At 40.4% G+C, this 15540-nt stretch overlaps 1 long non-coding RNA gene across 2 annotated transcripts; it reads right to left on the bottom strand.

Annotated features, from left to right (window-relative positions):
- Positions 1–4583: 4583 nt before the first annotated feature.
- LOC120892408 (uncharacterized) lies at positions 4584–7346 on the bottom strand. Of its 2 annotated transcripts, none has more exons than XR_013425551.1 (3): positions 6933–7346; positions 6157–6322; positions 4584–5317 (listed from the first exon to the last, which is right to left on the bottom strand). It is a non-coding gene; the product is annotated as an uncharacterized LOC120892408 (long non-coding RNA). The 2 variants fall into 2 exon arrangements; XR_005737088.2 differs by having other exon boundaries at positions 6190–6322; positions 6933–7345.
- Between the last annotated feature and the right edge of the window lie 8194 nt (positions 7347–15540).

Here is a 15540-nt window from a genome sequence, read left to right on the forward strand (position 1 = left end):
ACACACCTGGAAAAATACATACCATTGATGTTTGGTCAGTTATTATTAAGGAAATGACCAGAAGGCAAACAAAGAAAATAAGAGTGAGGGCCTACTTACTACCCATTGTTATAGTTACATACATAACTCCAAACAAACAAAATAGAGAAGTTATCAAGGTTTGTTTAGACTCGGTTTCCATGTCAAGTGGATAGTATGAAACTTTGATAGGTATTTTGAGGGCTTGATATTTACTTGTAACTGTGTTCCACCTGTTGACTCATGTTAGGCCTTCATTATAAACTATTAAGGTGTTTACACATACATTCAATTGATAAATATTTGTGAAACCCTGGGTCCAGAAATCAGGTGAGGTGTACCAAATATAAACTTAGAAGAAAAACTAAAAGTCTTATGGTGAATAAGGAGAATATACTACTCATAGAAACTCAGTGACTAGAAAACAAAATAAATACATAGCTGGAAATGTACCTATACAAATGTACATAATAGCAACCCTGTAAGTGCTTGCTAAACTTATTACATTGTAACAAGTAAAATATAGAAAGGCACAAGAAGAAGAACATCTAACCCAGCACTTCTCCCTAGAGAATTCCTGGTTGAGGGAATAGAATGGAAAAAAATTATGGAAGTGGGACAGAGGCTTGGATCTGGAAGATGAGGTGTGGGCCAGTGTTGGGACTTGGACTGAGTATAAAGTGAAGGATGCAAGATGCCTTTGTGAGATGCACTGTGATCTCACTTCACCTGTAAAAGGTGATTTCCACCTGTAAAAGTTGACATCATTGGCATCCTATCAATCACAGCTATTTCACAAATTAGAACAATTTTAAACAAGAGAAGAAAAAAGTGCTCCAGATTCAAAGGCTTGATTACTTTACATTACAGGGGTAAATAATTGGAGGTGAAGGACAGGGGATATAGCTCAGAAGAAGAGTGCTTACCTACAATGCATGAGGCACCTCATTCAATCATCCATACTGCAAAATAATAATAACACTTATTATTATTATTATAGGGGATAAAGTTAAGGATGAGGAAACAGAAACACACAATTTTGAAGTTATGACCACATCCTATGGGCTGATGGCCAAAGAGACAGAATGGAGAGAGGGGTTCTGTTTTTTATTGTATTTACTTTTTATTTTCCTGAGAGATTTGTATAGATGTCAAAATTGCTAAAAATTTAGAAAAGCAGAAATGAATAAACCACAATGTGGAGAAACAATAGTCAACAGAAGCAGACAAAGAAATGAAAGAAAAATGAAACTAATAGTAAAGATGTTAAAATGCATAATGAGATACTATGTCATATTATTTAAATAAGAAAGGGGGACTAAATAGAAGGCAAAAAAAGAATCAAATGGAATGCTAGAAATGAAAAAAAAACATTTCACATGAGATGAATAGTGGAATAAAAAGTTGGAAGGGGCTAATATGAGATCATAGATGGCTGGTATTGTAAACTGAAAGACATTAAAATAATAGACAAACATTTTTCTAATTAGATAGAATTTATAAGTCTACACTTTTGTTGTTGTTGTTTTGAGTCCTGGGGATTGAACATAGGGGTGATTAACCACTGAGCCACATCCCCAGCCCTTTTTATTTGTCTATTTATTTATTTTAATTTGAGACAGGGTCTCACTAAGTTGCTTAAGGCCTCACTAAGTTGCTAAGTCTGGCCTTTAACTTGAGATCCTTCTGCCTCTGGCTCCTTAGCCATTGGGATTATAGACCTCAGCCACCAGGCCCAGCGATAAGCCCACACTTTCAAGAGACTCAATGAACCTCATGATAGACGAATAGAACAGATAAAATCATACTGAACATCATAAATAAAATTTTAGAAAATAATTCATAGGAATATATCTTACAAAAAGCCAGATACATAACCTATATTTAAACCAAGTTACAATCATAAAATAGTAGGCAAACCGGAAGAAAATAAAAAGTTATCTTCAAATCCCTGAATGAAACTTTGAACTTAGAATTCTGCATCTAACTTGTGTCTTGAAAATTTTAAAAACAAAAAAAACTAAAATATCACATTGTTGGGGAAAAATATTAAAAACTGAAGAAAGGAAGAGAAATAGAAAGAAGTTACAGAAATAATTATATATATATACACACACACACACACACACACACATATGCACACATGTAGTGAGTTGATTTTTGACACAAATACCAAGAACAAAAAACAAGTAGGAATGTGAGTCTTTTCAATCTTTGGTGCCAAAACAACTGAATACCCATGCATGAGTAAAAAAAAAATAATAATAATCTAAAGCACCTAATCTATAAAGAAACCTCAACAAATGCTACTTCTCTTCCTCACTTTTCCTGACACACACAGCTGGTATAATGATATGAGTTCTATCTAACACACATGGCAGTACATGTTGAAATGGAATCACCCTGAATTCCAGTTGTGGGTGATTAAGGGTGGGTCATAGCAACGCATGATAGGAAGACTGGAAATGTCATTGTCCTGCTATTTATGTTTTCAATTTAGAAATAAGAAATATTGATCTTCTTCTGGTTGAGAATGCATGAAAGAAATAAGTTCTCAAATCAAAATGAATCCAAAGTGTCCTTCTTTGTGTTGGAGTGAGCAGAGAGCACTGGGTGCCACTAGACAAGGTACAGAAGACACAGACAGAATGAGCTTTTGGATCAGAGACTGCTTTAGAGACATACTGATTTTGAATTAAAATAAGCAAAGTAACAAACCAACAACTATGTGGGGTGCTGATGGCCAGTGTCTCATTTAGCTATCCTAAAACTTACAATCTCAGATAATTAGTAAGTAACAAAGTACAAATACTCACAAATATATTTACAGAATGTGAAGCCCCTGATAGATCTAGTTCTGGAAATAGACAAAAACCAAAATGGCTCTGGTGGTTTATTTAAGGGGGTACATCAAAGATTGATTGACATCTTGGCAGGTCACACCCACCTCAGGTGCTATGGAACTGTCCACTGGTCATTCCCAGACATCAGATGTCTGTATCCATGAGGCTTCCATAAGCAGTGACCCACAGGTAACCCATGGACAGCTCCCAACAAATAACCTATTGGAGTGCTGGAAAAACCAAATCTTGCCCAGATTAAGTATTCAGGTCTTACAGATTCATGTTGAGCAAATGCATAATAAATAAATAAAAATTTCACTTGATAACTAATGCATATATATGAATATGTATATAGGATGTTCCAGCCACTAGAGGGAATAGACATCATAAAATAACTTAAGAGTCGATCTGAAAAAGTAAGAATGTCTTTCTTATCTGTATTATCTGAAGCATCGGTTGTTCAAACTTTTTTCAACACAATGATATGTAAATACTATAGTGTGCATGAGCCTCATTTCCTCCTTAGTAAAAACTTAAAAAAAAAATTAAAACACTGGTGTAAATGTTCTGTTTAGCTTATTCTGGCTTTCACAGCCTCTAAGCGATTTCCATTCAGAAAGAATGCCCTATCTTTTTTGGAAACCTCAATCTAATTTCTAAAGCTGCCTTGACATTTAAAGAAAAGTTATATTAGGCCCTGTCACTTAAAAAATGTTTGTTCATCATGGAAAAATGTTTACAGCCTGTGGGATGAGGATCAGGAGAGAGAGAATTTTACAGCCTCCCTCACAGAGCTCTTAACAGCTACTATAACCACGTATTTAATGTCCCCTTTGCAAAGGCACCGCCAGATGTTCCACGTGACCCTGGCTTTCCTAAGAAAAGAGAGGCCTTGTGAGTCAGATGCCAACTCCATTTAATTTGTTGAGACATAAATCAATTGCAATAAGGATATTAGGTGAGAGGAAAGAGTGTTTTTATAGACTGTAGAGAAGTAATAGTTGAGGAAATAGCTGGAAATGGACTGAGGATTATTGGTGCTCCTGGGAGACTGGGAAGTGAAATACGAGCACCTTGAAACCTCTCTTAGGTCTTTAGTCTTCTTTAAAGTGCTCCTTGGTTCACTGGAAACCCCACTGTTTTTTTTTTCCATAACTATTAATAACATACCATGCTTGGTTTCAGGGCTTTCAGACATGTATATAAATGTCTGTTTCTATTGTTTAGGTGGGAAAACTAAAGTTTTCAGACATGACTGAAACTGGTTCTTCGCTGGCTAGCAGTGGGCATTGTTCATCCAAGAAGACCCCAACTGCCTTCTGAGCTGTGTGTACTTGTGGGTATCCTCTGGGGCCATCCTCTGGGGCCAGCTGCCTTGCTTAGGAGAGACACCTAGACAGATGTAGCAGAGTCTACCTTAGACCAAGTCAGTGAGCTTTCCCACATCCCATTCATTTTTTCCCCGCACTGTTTTGGTTTCCTCTGCCTTGAAAACTGATCAAATCTCCCCACTTTCTGAAGGTGTGCTGATCAGGTCTCATTAATAGAATTACTCTTCAGGATGTTCTTTTCTCAGCAAAAAACATGCCATCCCCACTTTTCTCCAATTTTGTGTTGTAAGATAGGTCACCACAGACCATTTCAGTCAATTTTTCTATTTTATTTTATTTTATTATTCTATTTATTTATTGTCACTGTAACCAGAAAAACTGACAAGAACAATTAGAGGAGAGAAAGTTTATTTGGGGCTCATGATTTTAGAGGTCTCAGCCCATAGATGGCTAATTCCATTGCTCTAGACCAGAGACGAGGCAGAACATCATGGCAGAAGTATGTGGAGGAGGAGAGCAGCCCAGGACATGGCAATCAGGAAGCAGAGAGACAAAAATAACTTTGCCTATCACAGGGACAAAATATAAACCCCAAAGCATGCCCCACAGTGACCCAACTCCTCCCGTCACTTCCTACCTGCCTACAGTTACCACCCAGTTAAATCCTAACAGTGGATTGATGTATGTTAAGGCCCTTGTAATCCAATCATTTCACCTACAAACTTTCTTGCATTGTCTACACATGAGTTTTAGGAGGACACCTTATACCCATACTATAGCACAGACTATTTGTCATTAGTCGTAAAAGAGAAACAAGTCAAAGAGGGACATCTTGAAGAGAAATATAATATGCTGAAAGAGTTTCTTTTCATCCTGTGTTTTTTAGATAACATGAAATTGAATGTGCATGCAAGGGATGAGCTTCCAAACGCAGAGGAGGAAAGATACAGGGGAATCCAGTGGTTGCTGTTCCACCTGGGTTGTAGGCAAACATCAACAACTAGGAATCAGTCACAGACGAACACTGAAGCCAAGTCAGTTTCTAGGCATCAGGGCATAAGCCACAGAGAATCTAGTTGAGAAGATAACAGAGTCCAAGTCTTGAATGAGAGTCAGGTTTTCAATCTGGCAATAAAAAATAAAACATAAGAAAGAGATTGGAGCACTCAGCCACCAGGATAGCATGACAGAGATGAAAAGTGGTCCACCTTCACTCAGGAGAATGTGGAGTGCTGGACACTGTTTTAGTTTCCATGTGAGGTGTCCCCCAAAACTCCCATTAATGAAAGAATGTTCAGAGGTAGAATAATTAGACTGTAAGAGTTGTAACCTAAGCAGTCCAGCCTAATGTGAATGAACCAACTAGGGGATAACTACAGGCAGGTGGGTTGGGGCTGGAGGAGGTAGGTCACTGGGAACATGCCCTGGAGGGGGGCACCTGGCCTATGGTCCCTTCCCCTTCCTCTCTGCTTCCTGGCTGCTGTGAATGGAGCCACACTCCTCACCATGTACCTTGAGTCCAGAGCAATGGACTTGATCAAGTATGAACTGACCCTCTGGAACCATAAGCCAAAATCAACTTTCCTCCTCTGTGTTGGTCTTGTTGGGTATTTTGGTCACAGTGATGCAAAGCTGACTAATTCTGCAAGGGATTTATTTAAAGGACCAGGCACCCAGTTTCATAGAAGAGCAGCAGTTCATCTCCCAGTGTGATTTCACTCCCTACTTCCCCTCTAGGGAGCTTTACTAACTCACGACTCAGCCGCCAACAATTTGTCCTAAGTATTTATTTTACTAAGTGAGCAGACACTTCTACAGAGTTGCCACTTCATGGCTGGATAAAATTCCATCTGCAGATGGTCCAAAAATTCACATATCAGTGTCTTGGAAATGTACCTGGCCCAGAGATTTAAAACAAACAAACAAGCAAAAAATAACTACAGAAGCACAACAACATTTCCTACCTGAAGGCCCGCTGGTAATTCAGACACTCTCACCTTCGTATCACTGCTACAGAATGACTTCAAGCTGGGCTGCAGTCCTCCTTCCTCTCAGACTCTGCTCAGTCATTACAGGAGCGTCAAGAATGGTTTCCCCTAGAACAGTCTCCTGGGCCTCTCTGTTCTCACACTGTAAAGTAAAAGAGTATGCATTCCCTATTTAGAACTAAAAGGGATTTTATTGAGATTGGCCTTTGGTTCATGCCACGTTTTAGTCTCAGACCATTCACCAGATTGTGAGAATGGTATGGAGGAGAGGGATGGGGTAGGGAAGAATCATGAGTCTTTTATCTTATTCATTCACCTCCTGATGTGAGGCCATGCTTTTTCATTCCAGGGCTGTTCCCTAGGATAAATTCTTTCAATACAAACCTCAGAAGCCTCCTTCATGCAGACTCCGAGACTCAGCACTGGACCTCCATCATGGAGCTCTGTGGCAGACACCTGAGAACACCATGGTGACAGAAGCACTGGTATCCTGGCATCACTGTGCCATGTGAACACCCTGTTGCTAGGACAGGTGGAAACACCAAGACTTTTGCTTTCAGAACCTACACAGAGTTTTTAGATTGAAGCTTCTCTAGTTACAGAGCCAGCGGCCAGCGTCTCCTGAGGGCTCTGGAACACAGGTGTGGCTGCTAAGCTGCTTCCCTCTCCATAAACCAGGGAGCCCTTTAACAGCTCCCTTAACTCCAGCATGACATTTTCCCAGAAAACCATCAAGAAATGTCAAGCATCACCTTATTTATTCCATGAAGTCTTTGTCCTCATTTTTCTCTTGTTAGATTTTCAATTTTCATTGATGTATCATCTATTGGCTTGTGAAACTGAGAAATAAATCCCAACACAAGCACTGCAGCCGGAGATGGATAGAGCGGCTGCGAGGGGCTGGGCTCCTGCCCTGCATACGCATGCGCTGATGGTCACACTCTTCTGAGATGGATATGATTATCTTCATTTTGTCACGAGAAAATAAATCTCAGGAAAGTTAAGCAACTGCCCAAGGCTACACAGTTATTAAGAGACAGAGGAAGATCTTGAATCCAAGTTTCTCTTCAAAGTGAGCACATTTCATATTTCACTTATTTGAACTGCCACTCGCCTCTTGAAGCCTTCATTCCCCCTTGCGTGGGTACAATAACACTAATCTGATGGGATGGCTTAAATTAAATTAAATGTGGTTTAACTACAAAATGTAAATATGCTTGACACAAAACTTAGGCACATGAGGGGCCCCAGAGATCATTTGCGTTTGAATCCATCCCATTGGTTTTGGAGTCCAAGCCACCCCCCTTTTTGTGGTGGAGAACACTCTCAGAACCATCAAGGGACTAGTCCTCTAGAATTGCTTAACGTATTAGAGAGAGGAGAAAGGGGTTCCTTTTCTGTAGAGCTTACAGAGAGATGCTGTAGGCAAGAAGACCAGGAGGCAGGATTCTGAAGGAAGGACTAAAGAGAAGAGGAATTTGTGAATGAGACTGCAAATTATGGACCAAACTATGATTATCTTCATTTTGCCATGAGAAAATAGAATCTCAGGAAAGCTAAGCAACTGCCCAAGGCCACACAGTTATTAAGAGACAGAGGAAGACTTTGGACCAAGCTAAGAGAAAAAAAAAAATAAAACTAGTTGTAAAACTTGGAAAAAAAATAAAAAATAAATACTGAGTGGAAATAGTAATAATAATAATAAAGAATCAATAGGAATGAGGTTTCACAGATGCATTGGTCAGACAGCATAGCTTCTTGCAGGCTGTGATATGGCACATGGGTGGAGTACTTTCTAGAAAAACTGTGGCTCCACTCTTTGGGAATCTCCACCCTCACATACTGCTGCCAGGACTGAAATGTACATTATAGCAAAAATGTTCATTATAGGGTCAGTTCTTACCTTGAGACTTTCTCAGGATGCTTTAACTGCTAGAGTGGGCTTTGAGGTGTGGAGGAGAATCTCAGTTAGCCTTCTTCGTGGAAAGTTACCTGAACCTTGTTTTCCTTTGCTTCTCAAATCGTGTCATAGCAGCAAGCCTTTGGCCCAGTGTAGGCTAGATAGAATTCATTAAGGCCTGGGTGTGGACAACCATACATCTCCCAAAAATCCTGTTTAAATGGTGAAGCAAACTTTAAAAGTGAAAAGAAGTATGACACAGAATTTGAAAAGCTTAAAATCTTTTGAGTATAGGAGCCCTGAGAAAGCAAGCTGATGAGGGACAGTGCCCAGGCAGAGCCTGTGGGCTACTCTCAGGATGAAGGGCTTCATTCACTGAGGAGACTCCGGGGAATCACTAAACACTTTGGAAATGGAACGGCCAAGTTTCATTTTCTCTAGTGCATTCAGAAATGAATGCACTAGAGAAAAATGGATCTAACCCCATGGAGTTCATTTAAGTGGCTTGTCCAGATGGGAAAATATGAGATCTAAGCTGGGACAGTGGCGAAAGAGAGGTAGGAATTCATTCCAAAGGACTTTGTGGCTTCAAACCAATGTATTGTTGCGATTTAATTACACTGCCTAACCTAGCTACCAGAAAACAATTTCCTTCCTTCAGCAAATGATCTTATGCAGCAGATGACCAGAATGGAGCTAATTCCACAGTACAAAATGGCTGGTCTTTTCCTAGGTTTTCAGTGTTGTGTGTGGCATGGATACAGGTGAGCAGGGCTGCGTCAGTGGCCCCTTGCTTGGCCTCTGGCCCATGTCTCCTAATCTTATAGGACTAAATCGATGGCTGCACATGTGGAAATGTGGGCAGATGGCTGCATATTGGGTAATAAGTTCACCCACCACACACATGTATTTTAAGGAGATTGAAGCCACTTGACATCAGATACCATGTATGTGATAGTTAAAGTGAAGTCAAACATTCATGGGTGTTGGGATATTTCCATAGGACTTCATTATTCTTCTGTATTTTCTCCTTTGGGTCTGGTGTTTTTATTCAGTCATAGGTTTTTTTAGACATGTCTCCCCTTGCTTAGTCCACCTTGGGCCATTCACATTCCACTCTCATAAATTTGTTGTGGAGCCCACAGGCCATTGGTCTACCCCATCTGACCATCCCCCAGAAGTGTGAATTCAGACTAGAGGGGAAGAGACGGGGGTGGATGAATGGATATATTAGCAACTGGACCTTATGAATTATTAGATTGGTGTTGAGCAGATCCAGAAGTATATTCCTTGTTCCCCAATATGTTTTACTTTTGCTTTCATTTTCTACAGCTTGTCTTGACAGGGTAATTTTGAACAGATTTATTCTAATACACTGTCTTGTTTATTTTAAGACAATATCATATCCATGCCAAAAGCAAATATTACATAATGTTTCACTAAGGTTACTGAGAATCTAGCAATTACTGGCAGAAGCATGAGGTCATGGTGGTTTCCACTCTCTGGGGTTCCCTGTTTGTGTGATGCTGATGTTTGAACCCTTTTCTGAGATACCAGATTTCATACTTCAGTGTGTCCCTACCCTCCAGATAAATCCATCTGCTTTTTCTCTCAGCTACGGCAGATGCTGTTCTGTTTTACTTGGATTCAAACTGTCTTTTCTTTTAGGGCTTGGTTTGGTTTACACCCCTATCACATGAGCTTTTTGTTCTTTCCCTGCTTATTTTTTGAGGAATGTCCAGATTTGTTCTCCAGTTACATCATAGAACCAACCCTTTGAGAGTAGGAATCAGCATGGATCAAGGGAAAGTTCTGGGAAGCACCAACCAAACAGGACGCTGGGAGACTCTTTTGCAACCCAAGCTCAATTGAGTTTAGCCATTTATATGTAGCTTCACCTCTTCAAAAGAGATGTGATGTGTTAGAGCTGTGATATGGTGTAGTAGAAAGATGTAGAAAGTTATAAGCGAATCCTCAATTTATTCATTTCAACCTTCTTCCTTCCCTCCCTCCCTTCCTTCCTCCCTTCCTTTTCCCCTTACTTCCTTCTGTTTTCCTTTCTTCCCTTGAACACATACTCACTAGGTTCCCAGGGTGTGCACGTCCTTTGTTTGCATCAGGAGGAAACCTCAGAGTTGCCATCATGGATGCTGTACATATATAGGACAGGAGATATTAATCCCTGAGAGTCACGGCTACCCAGCAATATCAGGTATGTTTTCCTGAGAGAGTTGAGATATTCTGAATAAGCACAAGTTAGTACAGTTGAACTGGGAAGAAGAGGATTCACAGTAGAGGGATCAGCAAGCATGGCGGCCCTGGAGAAAGAAGAAAAAGAAACAAGTGTATCTGGTGTTCTAAGAGTAGTCCTGGACAGCCACAGACCAAGAGGACCGTGCCATTCTACAGACAGAGAGAAGTATGTTTGCAATGACTAGAGCAATGTGCTGGGAATACTCTTGGGACTTCAGAGCAAGCAGCAGGCTGGAGAAGGGCATAAGTTGAGTTAAAATATTATGGAATTACGTAAAAACGTGGATGTATAACCGATGTGATTCTGAAATCTGTATACGGGGTAAAAATGGGAGTTCATAACCCATTTAAATCAAATGTATGAAATATGATATGTCAAGAGCTTTGTAATGTTTTGAACAACCAATAAAAAAATAAAAAATAAAAAAAATATTATGGGATCCACTAGGCCAGGGATGGGTCAGTGATACCTGGATGGAGGGCATGGATGAAAATCAACAGATGTTAAATTCATGAGAAAAGTCCTTCTTTAAACTGGTCCAAACTCATTCTATTCTTTAGGAAAGCCTCTCCTTATTGTTGAGATGAACAGAGTGTATTTTTTTTTTACAATCAGATCATTATGATCCCCTTTATGATCAGGCTGGGATTTATAAAATTGTCCATTTTATATGTTTATCTTTAATAAGGTAACAAGTGAATGGTGCTAAAGGAAGCCACTGAATTTGCTCTTTATGTATCTAGTGGTACAACAATGTTGAAGGATTTCTACCACCACTGTAGAAATTCTACCACCTTGTAAGAAATCATCTATGAAGTGGACATCATGTTGTTACCTGGAGAATTCAGAAATAAATAGGTCACTATCTTTATTTTTCCTCAAGGAATCTCTGTATTATAAGAGAAGAACATATAAATAAATCATCAGAATGATACAGCATGAGCAATGGTTTCAATAATGCCCCAGATGCAGAATAGAACTCAAAACTAATTGGCTAATTCTGATAATAAAAAAAAGAGGAGTCACAAATCACACAATATTTGCAATAGAGCAGGGCTCTCCATACAAAATCTGAGCACAATATTACGAGACAGAGCTTAGGAGTGAGCTGATATCACAAGGGCAAATCTGACATACCCAAGAGGCACGTGGTTTGGGGCCATCTTGATTAATGGACTATCTCACATCAAGGACCCACGAGGTAGGAAGAATAAGAAAAAGGAAAGAATTCTCCAGATGCTGATATAGCATCAGCATTTTAGTCTCTAAAAGCAGCTTGCTGACTCATCCCAATTTAGACTCATTGGAGTCTTTCCACATAACCCATATTCCAACATTCAGAGTCGTGTCCCTGCTTTAAGAGTGGATACCTGTGAGGCTGGGTGTCCAGCTTGCATTGTGATCCAGCCAGTAGTAATGAGGGATTCAGGAGATTCAGTTTTCAGCAATCTCAGCCCTTTGGCCACAGGAGAAAAGATTCTACTCCAGGACATACATAGAAGATCAATTATATAGTACATGGTATGGGAACTTTAATCCTTGAGGTCAGACCTTTCTTTCTTCACTTTGCCTGTAACATTAGGAGCAACTGGCCAGTTGTATTATCCATCTTAGTTGGATGAAAATATTCATAAGGATCATATAATCAGTCATTATTATGCTTGCTTCTTATCTGCACTGCAAGTCATACTGTGAACTACTAGTGTTCTAGTTTCTGCTGAAAATGGTCATTAGTGTCTTATCTAATCATTTTAGAGAGCCAATTCTAGGAATCCCAAAACCAATTCAGAAGACACATCCTTAAAATTCTGTTTCTCTTCCACCACCCTCACTACCAGAAGCTGTCCTGGAGTTTTTCCAGAGAAAGTGAACAAAGAGGCTGTGTTAATAAAGAGATTGATTATAAAGAATGGGCTCAGGTGATTGTGAAGGCTAGCAGTTTCTAAGATCGGCAGCTCGAGTTGGCACAGTGAACATGCTGGAAAGCTGGTAGTCTAGTTTCGGATCAAGTTCACAGGACTGAGAATCAGGAGAGTTGATGGTGTAGTTGCAGTAATGACCTGAAAGCCTGGGAGCCAGGAGACCCAATGGTGTAGCCCTATTCTGAAGGCCTTCAGGCAGGGGACCCAGAGAGAGCTGAGGTTTCAGCTCAAGTCCAAGGGCAGGAGCAAAACCAGTGTTTCTATCCAAAGGCTATCAGGGAAGAGTAATTCTGACTCAAGAAAGGGTTAGCTTATTTTTTTTTTCCTAGTCAGTCTTTCCACTGATTGGATGAAGCTCAACCACCTTATGGAGAATTATCTGCTTTACTCAGTCAATTCAAAACTGCCTCATGGACACACCCAGAATAGTGGGAGACCCAATACCTAGGCACCTTGTAGCCCAGTCAAATTAATATGTAAAATTAACCATCACAGATTGTATTTAGGATGACTTGCTTTGTAACCTAGGTAAGATGGGGAATCAGCTCACCTGGAATATATCTATTTTACATTGGTATATGTGTCATTTTTCTTTGTGTAAGTAAATTAATGTTTTAATCATTCCACAACTCTCAATCTCCTGATAATTTATCTACAATATTATCACTATCTACCATTCATAGCCCATGAATCAAGCCATTATAATCATTTTAAAATGTTTTTTTTTTCTTTTTAACTACAGGTTTGGATGCTTCTGATATTTGTACCCATCTTGATGGAGGAATAAATTGAGATGTGCACACTGACCACACATGCATTAGCTAATCCCACGGGGGAGGCAGATGACTCGAGATGGAGTGAGCCTACAACATTTTCCTGAATTTTGATAGCATGAAAGGGTCTGTGTAACTGGGCACTGAGCCTGTCATAGATAAAGGAGGCACTGGTATTATGATTCAGATATGAGGTAGCCCCCAGAAGCTCATTTGTGACGCAATGCAAGACTTTCAGAGGTGAAATGATTAGATTATGAGAGTTGTGATCTAATCAGTGGATTAGTCCACTGATAGGAATGAACTGACTAGTAACTATAGGCAGGTAGGGGATGGCTAGAGAAAGTAGGTCACTGGGGATATGGACTCTCTCTCTCTCTCTCTCTCTCTCTCTCTCTCTCTCTCTCTCTCTCTCTCTCTCTCTCTCTCTCTCTCTCTCTCTCCTTCCTATTGCCAATTCCATAGTGCTTTTCTCCATCATCCAGGCTTTCTGCCATGATGTTCTGTCTTACCTTGGGCCCAGAACTATGGAACCTGGGACTGAACCACTGAAACTATGAACCGAAATATACTTTCTCTCCTGTGGGTTGTTCTTGATGAGCCTTTGGTCACAGACTAAAACAACTGGGAAGGAGTTATGATCTCAAGTGATGTGGACTATCTCAGTCAAGATGGCCAAGAGCCTTTCTGGGAGGGATGAGCAGAGATGGGAGGATCTTCAACATTCCTGCAATTTGGGTGAAGTGGCTTTTCAGCCTGGACTTAGAATGGGGGATAGGGCGGCATCGGCTCCCTTACAGTTCTCTGTCAGTGATTGCAGAAATCCATGGAAATCCAGATGTGTGGTTATGCTCATGATTTTGCATTAAGTGTTCTGGTAAAAGTGCCACCCTGGAAAGCAATGTGACAGCAGCAGCTAGGATAGCTCAGGAACTGTGGTGAAGGACATCCCTCCAGGTGTTTAATTGGAGGATGGAGGTCCAAAGAGAGGCTTCCCCCAGCTTCCCGGTCTGTTACTCTGCTGCTTACACTTGAAAGAATGGGTGGTTAAATAACAGAAGCAGATTTTGAGGCAGGATGAGGCCTGGCATGGAAGAGAAGCTTAATTCCACAAACCATATAAGGATCCAAATCCTTATCTTGCGGCTCCATTCAAGATTCTCAAAGCTCTCTTTGTTGCAAGTGGAGAGAAGCAAGGGATCTTAGGATCCAGACCTGGACAAGGCTCTTATCACAACTGCTCATTAGCCTTAAGTCAATCCCTTGGTCCTGCCAGAGTAAGACAGCTTGGAAAGTGTATTTAGCTATTTGCTCAGGGAGGAAAGGAGAACACCAATGTTTGCACTTGCTGGTAATCTCTGCTAAGCAATGGAAACCTTTAGGCTGACCTGGGTTCAAAGTCCAGTTGTGCCCTCCCTGACTGTGTATCTCAGGGCCAGTTGCCTCAACTTCTACGTATCACTATTCTCACATGTAAACTCTTCCTCAGTGGCTTCCTGGAAAAAAATAGATGGGGTAAAATCAGTTTCACACGGTGTTTAATGTCTTTCCTTTCTCTCATCTTATTTGGCTCTGAGTATTATGGTCTTGCTGGTGTTCAATGTTGAACAACAAAGGCCCAAAACTGGGGGTTTGTCTCAATTTAGGTGCGGGGGGATGATTCCTGCCACAGACAGGAGACAGACCTCACTGACCTCTTTGACCCCGCAGGAACCTCTGAAATGTCCATTAGGTCCACATCAGCTGGAGTCAGAGAGAGGCTGGGCCTCTGTGCTGAAAGCAAAGGGTGGCACATGGTCAGCAAGCACAGCTTTCCTCTTCTGGAACTAAGTCTTCTCTGCAGAATACCCAGTCCTCAGAGCTTTCAGACTTGACTTTTCATTTCTTCTCCTGCAGAAGCGTGTTTGTCTTGGCCTTTTCATCTCGGCATTTAACTGAGAAGAATTTCAATTGTTTGCAGTCAATCCCACAGTGCTTGTGCAATTTACCTTTGTTTTCTTTGGGATTTTCAGAAAACCTCATGTGCCCTGTGTAATTCAGTTGTGATTCCAGAAGAGCCCAGCACCTCAATGTCACTGATGATTTTTAAAGAGATTTCAACACCTGTGTGTGAGAAGCAGCAGTGGAGTAGGAACCGAGAGGTCAGTGGACACTCCTTGGTCTTATAGTTAATGAGCTGTGTGACCTTCAAGAAGTACTTTATTTTTTATTTAAGGCCTTTCTGAACCTGTTTTTCAACTAAATAAGGAGGGAGGGCTGGTCAGATGTTTCTATACTATACACCTTAGGATCCTAGGGTTCCTTGAATATATATATATATATTCAGTTATATCCAGGGATGTGAGTATTCTTAGGGGTGGCAAAGGGAGGTCTTTATCCTTTATAGCTTTGCTTTTCATTTATTTTACAAATTGGGAGATCTAGCAATGTCTTATTGTCAAAAAATGTTTTACTAACAATATTTTTTAAAAGAATACTAAATTTTATGCCCATATCAGAGCAGTCCAATCA

The sequence above is a fragment of the Ictidomys tridecemlineatus genome, chromosome 9, assembly GCF_052094955.1.
Source record: "Ictidomys tridecemlineatus isolate mIctTri1 chromosome 9, mIctTri1.hap1, whole genome shotgun sequence".
Taxonomy (NCBI): domain Eukaryota; kingdom Metazoa; phylum Chordata; class Mammalia; order Rodentia; family Sciuridae; genus Ictidomys; species Ictidomys tridecemlineatus.